Genomic DNA, 6,000 nt, shown 5'->3' on the forward strand with positions numbered 1-6,000 from the left:
GTATCATTGCCTTCATATGTTCATTGCGCCACATACTTTTGTGTAGTACGTACTAATGCAAGGATAGCATCAGTTCACCTTCCTTTTTGTTGGCCTACGTGTACCACATGTATTCATAGGTTTAGTAGCGGTGATTTTGGTGTTGAGGATTTAAGTGATATTTTGTTATTTCTCTCATGATGTAGGCCTGAACCTGGCTCAACAAGATTGAGGTAACCTCTGTCGGTAAGTGGGATTGTCGTTCTACCAAGATGGTAGTGTATCCTACCTTATATATGTTAATGCAAGCATACCATGAGCTGACCCTTCCTTTTTGTTGGACTAGGTGTATGACATGAATTTAGAGGTTTACCGGGGTGATGCTGGTCTCGAGGCTTTAAATGACATTTTGCCTTCTTTCTCATATAGGCCTGAAATTGGCTGAGTGAGGTAATTAATTGAGATGAACAGAAATTCTGTATTTTTTGTTTTCATTCTTCCTGTTCATTTTCTGCTGAAAATTATCACTAGGAATATGTTGGATAGGTAAGATCTTCCGTGCAAGTGATCATGCATTCATTTGATTCCTTCGGGGTAGTATGAATGTTACCGTCCAGCAACTCTGTGTAGACCAAAGCAAAGAGTATGGTCGGAAGAGAGCATGGAGAGCTTTTCGACAAGATTGTCACTAGGGGCAGCTACAAGATTGAGATCATGGTATGCTAAAAAATTAGGACATATCCCATATTTAAGTTATTTATGTGTTCACATAGCAGTAAAATTATTTGATGACCTTCTCCGGAAAAAAAATCGGTTATCTATAGTCCCTTGAAGTGGTACTGCAATATCAGGTTGACGCTGTACTATTTGCATGGTCTACCAAGCTCCTTCTTGAATAAGTGCTGACATGCCTGTTTTTTGCCGCCGCAATAAAAATTATTATTCTCAGTATTGGCATGAAAGGACAATTTCTCCAACATCAAATTTTCTCCCCCCAACAGCGACTAGAACTATGTAGCTGAATGTACTTATGCTCCCTTTGATGATCTTCATATTTTAGGTTATCCTTAAATGGAAATAACATCAAGAAAAACATTAATGTATACTGTCTTTGGCTTAAATCTTTTAGGTTCTCCTTTATTGCATGTTATCAACAGATCACTGTGTGTAATACACATGCGGACAGATTTAGGGAAACAAGACCAATTAAGTAGTTCACAATATTATTTTCAGCAACTATATCATTTTATATATTCACACCATTTCCTATTTCAAACTGTTTCGACAACGCTATTTAAATTACAAGGTAATTTTATAGCTTGATGTTCCTCTTTAATCTCCCATCTAGGTAGACTGATGTTCCGTGCTACCTTTATGGGTTTGTTGCAAGGTACAAATCTAATAGTTATCTTAATGATGTTTTGCCTCGGTTTTCTTGATTTCCTTATGTGCTATGCTTTCCTATTTATTGTGAGATGCTTAATTGTAGGTGCGCGTGTTTGCTGGTCTTGGACAACGTACAACTTTTCTGCTAGGGCCTTTATTCGTCCCACCTTCGGACAAGGTACAACTTCTGACAACGTACAGCTGTTATTATTGGCTTTAATGTCCAGCCTTTTCCCGCTTCATTTATTGATCATGTCGGGGTACCTTCTTCTACTCATTCTTCTATGGATACAGATGCTCGGAAGCGCATAATTCATCTTGGTAAGCGACCAGTTAAACCTCCTCATGATTTATGTCACTGTTGTACCCAGTTTATTGATTCATTATGATATAGTCTAATATGTCAAATCTTAGTTTTCATATTACACATCTTTAATCTCAAATAAAAAACCTCAAATCTTTTTAAGACTACAGTAGATAGCTTCACAGTTAACAGGGATCTTAATGGACATATTTGGTTGGCTGGGTACAACCGTAGAAGAAGGGTCCTTGTGGATGTTAGCAATGTACCCTATATAAAAGTTAGCTGAATTCACGCTCTCTGATTCCTCCTGGTACTGCTCATGAGGTATTTTCTGCCTTGCTCTTCTAATTAGCTTCAGACACGTCTCCAAAATATACTGTTTAATGGTCGCTAAAAAAAATTACCAAGCGGGGCAACCGGCTACCGGTTGTGAGGAGCGGTGCGGTCAAAGCGGTGGGCGGTTTCCAGTCTTCAGCCATCAATTTCTACGTGCTTCTCTCTCCCATACGACCCACCGCTCGAGAGTACCCCACAGAGTCTGTGTTTTTTTTCCGTATCTACCAATTCACCACCGGGCTGCCGTTTTCCAAGATGGAGCAGAGGACATCCTAGGCGTCTTGCCTGCCGATGGGGGCAACCTCGGGGCGGGGCAGGAACAGCCAGGGGACGGCAACCTTGAGGGCGGGGCACGCGCGTGCCGACGAAGGCGAGCACGGGGCAGGCCTGGGCCGGCGGCGGCGAGCACGGGGCGGGGAAGCCGCGTGTCAGGGACGGCGCCCTTGGGGCGGAGCAGGCGTGGCCCTAGGACGACGACCTTGGGCCGACAACGGCACGGGCCCAAGGGCGGAGCACGCTCAGGCTAGCGGTGGTCACGTCGGGCGGACCAGGCAGGGGCCGCGGCGGCCACGTTGGGGCTGAGCAGGCAGTGGCCGGCGGCGGGGAAAAACGGTGGTGGCCAGATGAAGAAGACAACAGGTTAAAGACATACACATGTCGAATGTTGGGAAGCACAAAGTTCTGGTGTGTAGTGTACTACTGCCCTCCTGCTCCTCCACATGTTTGTTGTTTTGTTTCTTCTAGGTTGCAAGTATCATTGCCTTCATATGTTCATTGCGCCACATACTTTTGTGTAGTACGTACTAATGCAAGGATAGCATCAGTTCACCTTCCTTTTTGTTGGCCTACGTGTACCACATGTATTCATAGGTTTAGTAGCGGTGATTTTGGTGTTGAGGATTTAAGTGATATTTTGTTATTTCTCTCATGATGTAGGCCTGAACCTGGCTCAACAAGATTGAGGTAACCTCTGTCAGTAAGTGGGATTGTCGTTCTACCAAGATGGTAGTGTATCCTACCTTATATATGTTAATGCAAGCATACCATGAGCTGACCCTTCCTTTTTGTTGGACTAGGTGTATGACATGAATTTAGAGGTTTACCGGGGGTGATGCTGGTCTCGAGGCTTTAAATGACATTTTGCCTTCTTTCTCATATAGGCCTGAAATTGGCTGAGTGAGGTAATTAATTGAGATGAACAGAAATTCTGTATTTTTTGTTTTCATTCTTCCTGTTCATTTTCTGCTGAAAATTATCACTAGGAATATGTTGGATAGGTAAGATCTTCCGTGCAAGTGATCATGCATTCATTTGATTCCTTCAGGGTAGTATGAATGTTACCGTCCAGCAACTCTGTGTAGACCAAAGCAAAGAGTATGGTCAGAAGAGAGCATGGAGAGCTTTTCGACAAGATTGTCACTAGGGGCAGCTACAAGATTGAGATCATGGTATGCTAAAAAATTAGGACATATCCCATATTTAAGTTATTTATGTGTTCACATAGCAGTAAAATTATTTGATGACCTTCTCCGGAAAAAAAATCGGTTATCTATAGTCCCTTGAAGTGGTACTGCAATATCAGGTTGACGCTGTACTATTTGCATGGTCTACCAAGCTCCTTCTTGAATAAGTGCTGACATACCTGTTTTTTGCCGCCGCAATAAAAATTATTATTCTCAGTATTGGCATGAAAGGACAATTTCTCCAACATCAAATTTTCTCCCCCCAACAGCGACTAGAACTATGTAGCTGAATGTACTTATGCTCCCTTTGATGATCTTCATATTTTAGGTTATCCTTAAATGGAAATAACATCAAGAAAAACATTAATGTATACTGTCTTTGGCTTAAATCTTTTAGGTTCTCCTTTATTGCATGTTATCAACAGATCACTGTGTGTAATACACATGCAGACAGATTTAGGGAAACAAGACCAATTAAGTAGTTCACAATATTATTTTCAGCAACTATATCATTTTATATATTCACACCATTTCCTATTTCAAACTGTTTCGACAACGCTATTTAAATTACAAGGTAATTTTATAGCTTGATGTTCCTCTTTAATCTCCCATCTAGGTAGACTGATGTTCCGTGCTACCTTTATGGGTTTGTTGCAAGGTACAAATCTAATACTTATCTTAATGATGTTTTGCCTCGGTTTTCTTGATTTCCTTATGTGCTATGCTTTCCTATTTATTGTGAGATGCTTAATTGTAGGTGCGCGTGTTTGCTGGTCTTGGACAACGTACAACTTTTCTGCTAGGGCCTTTATTCGTCCCACCTTCGGACAAGGTACAACTTCTGACAACGTACAGCTGTTATTATTGGCTTTAATGTCCAGCCTTTTCCCGCTTCATTTATTGATCATGTCGGGGTACCTTCTTCTACTCATTCTTCTATGGATACAGATGCTCGGAAGCGCACAATTCATCTTGGTAAGCGACCAGTTAAACCTCCTCATGATTTATGTCACTGTTGTACCCAGTTTATTGATTCATTATGATATAGTCTAATATGTCAAATCTTAGTTTTCATATTACACATCTTTAATCTCAAATAAAAAACCTCAAATCTTTTTAAGACTACAGTAGATAGCTTCACAGTTAACAGGGATCTTAATGGACATATTTGGTTGGCTGGGTACAACCGTAGAAGAAGGGTCCTTGTGGATGTTAGCAATGTATATAAATGTCTATCCTGCTACATCTACTTCCCACATTATATTTATCGCAGTTGGTATACTGAAATGGAGTCTACAAAATATAACTGTTGGCTGAAGCAGTAAACAGCCATCAAATTTCTGGTTCAGGAGAATAGAAAACCCAATTGCCAACATTTTATTTAATGTCTGTATAAAAAGATACTAGATTAAACAGGTTGAGATGAAGGGCTGCTGGTGTACCATGTATATCTATCCAGTCTGAGTGTGGCAACAGTTGATTCGTCCTCTATACAACATTTAGGGTCAACTCTAGATGATGCAAATTCAACTTTTTAACTGTAAATTCATTAGTTATTTTTTCTAAGTAAGTGCATCCTAACAATTGTTTTCTTCGAAAATTCAGTTGTTCACCTGGAGATTAAATTGAACTACATGCAAGTGCATTCATGGTATCCATCTTCAGTTTGAGGCACTCACCGAAAACATTGGTCATGGAAGTTGCTTGGATGCATTCAGATGACCAGAGAGGAAGACGACGAGTAGCAGTGCCTAGGAGAGCAAGGCTTGGGCACGCTGGAATGCTGGAGCTTCACCTTGGCATGAAAGCAACAAGGACGGTGGCCAGGTCGCGCTGTGTAGCGGACGGCGGTTCTGCATGGTCACTAAGCGGCCTCAGCAGAGTCGGGAAAGAAGAGCCCTGATCTCCCTGAAGAGCTGCGTGAAAACCAAATCGAGGTCAGTAGCAGAAGGTAACATGGTACACCACAATCTGGAAAGGATGAACTCACACTAGACGGACGCCGGGGACATAGAAGATTATGTTGATCCCATAAGCAGCAGAATGACCCAAAGGTTGTGCATGTTAAAATTTCTTGGATGGAAGGAATGCACAGGAGACGGTGAAATCAATGGTATAGCATGCAGAGATTGGTGATTTGTTCTTGGATTAGATGGAGGTAGAAGACAATGGGGTTTGCTCTCGCCTGAGGGAAATGAAAAGAAGCCCTCCAGAGTGGGTTGCCTGAGAGTGGTAATGAAAAACAAGAACATGAGTTTGCCAAACGGTAGTCAGTAGGTCGAGACCTAATTAAGGCCTAAGCGACAACAGTCCTCCACCTGTCCCAGATACTTGAGTGTGCTTATTCAAATCAGCTTTACCTAGCTCCACGACAAACACATGAGTGCATTTTCCTTTTTCAGAGTGCCCATCACCAAAAAAAAAAAAAACAGAACTAAAGGGCACATATCTAGACAATCTACTGTACTGTACAGCAAGCCTGCCCGTACAAAGACCTACAAATTTTCATGAACGAGGAAAAAAAGGGTGTTA

At 41.6% G+C, this 6,000-nt stretch overlaps 1 long non-coding RNA gene across 2 annotated transcripts; it reads left to right on the forward strand.

Moving 5' to 3' along the window:
- Positions 1-3,081: 3,081 nt before the first annotated feature.
- On the forward strand, positions 3,082-5,688 carry LOC124687178. 2 transcript variants are annotated; one of them, XR_006998128.1, is made up of 5 exons: positions 3,082-3,186; positions 3,330-3,453; positions 4,226-4,300; positions 4,417-4,443; positions 5,074-5,688. It is a non-coding gene; the product is annotated as an uncharacterized LOC124687178 (long non-coding RNA). The 2 variants fall into 2 exon arrangements; XR_006998127.1 differs by having other exon boundaries at positions 4,226-4,443.
- The last annotated feature ends 312 nt before the right edge of the window (positions 5,689-6,000 follow it).

Source organism: Lolium rigidum, chromosome 2 (assembly GCF_022539505.1).
Source record: "Lolium rigidum isolate FL_2022 chromosome 2, APGP_CSIRO_Lrig_0.1, whole genome shotgun sequence".
NCBI classification, from domain to species: domain Eukaryota; kingdom Viridiplantae; phylum Streptophyta; class Magnoliopsida; order Poales; family Poaceae; genus Lolium; species Lolium rigidum.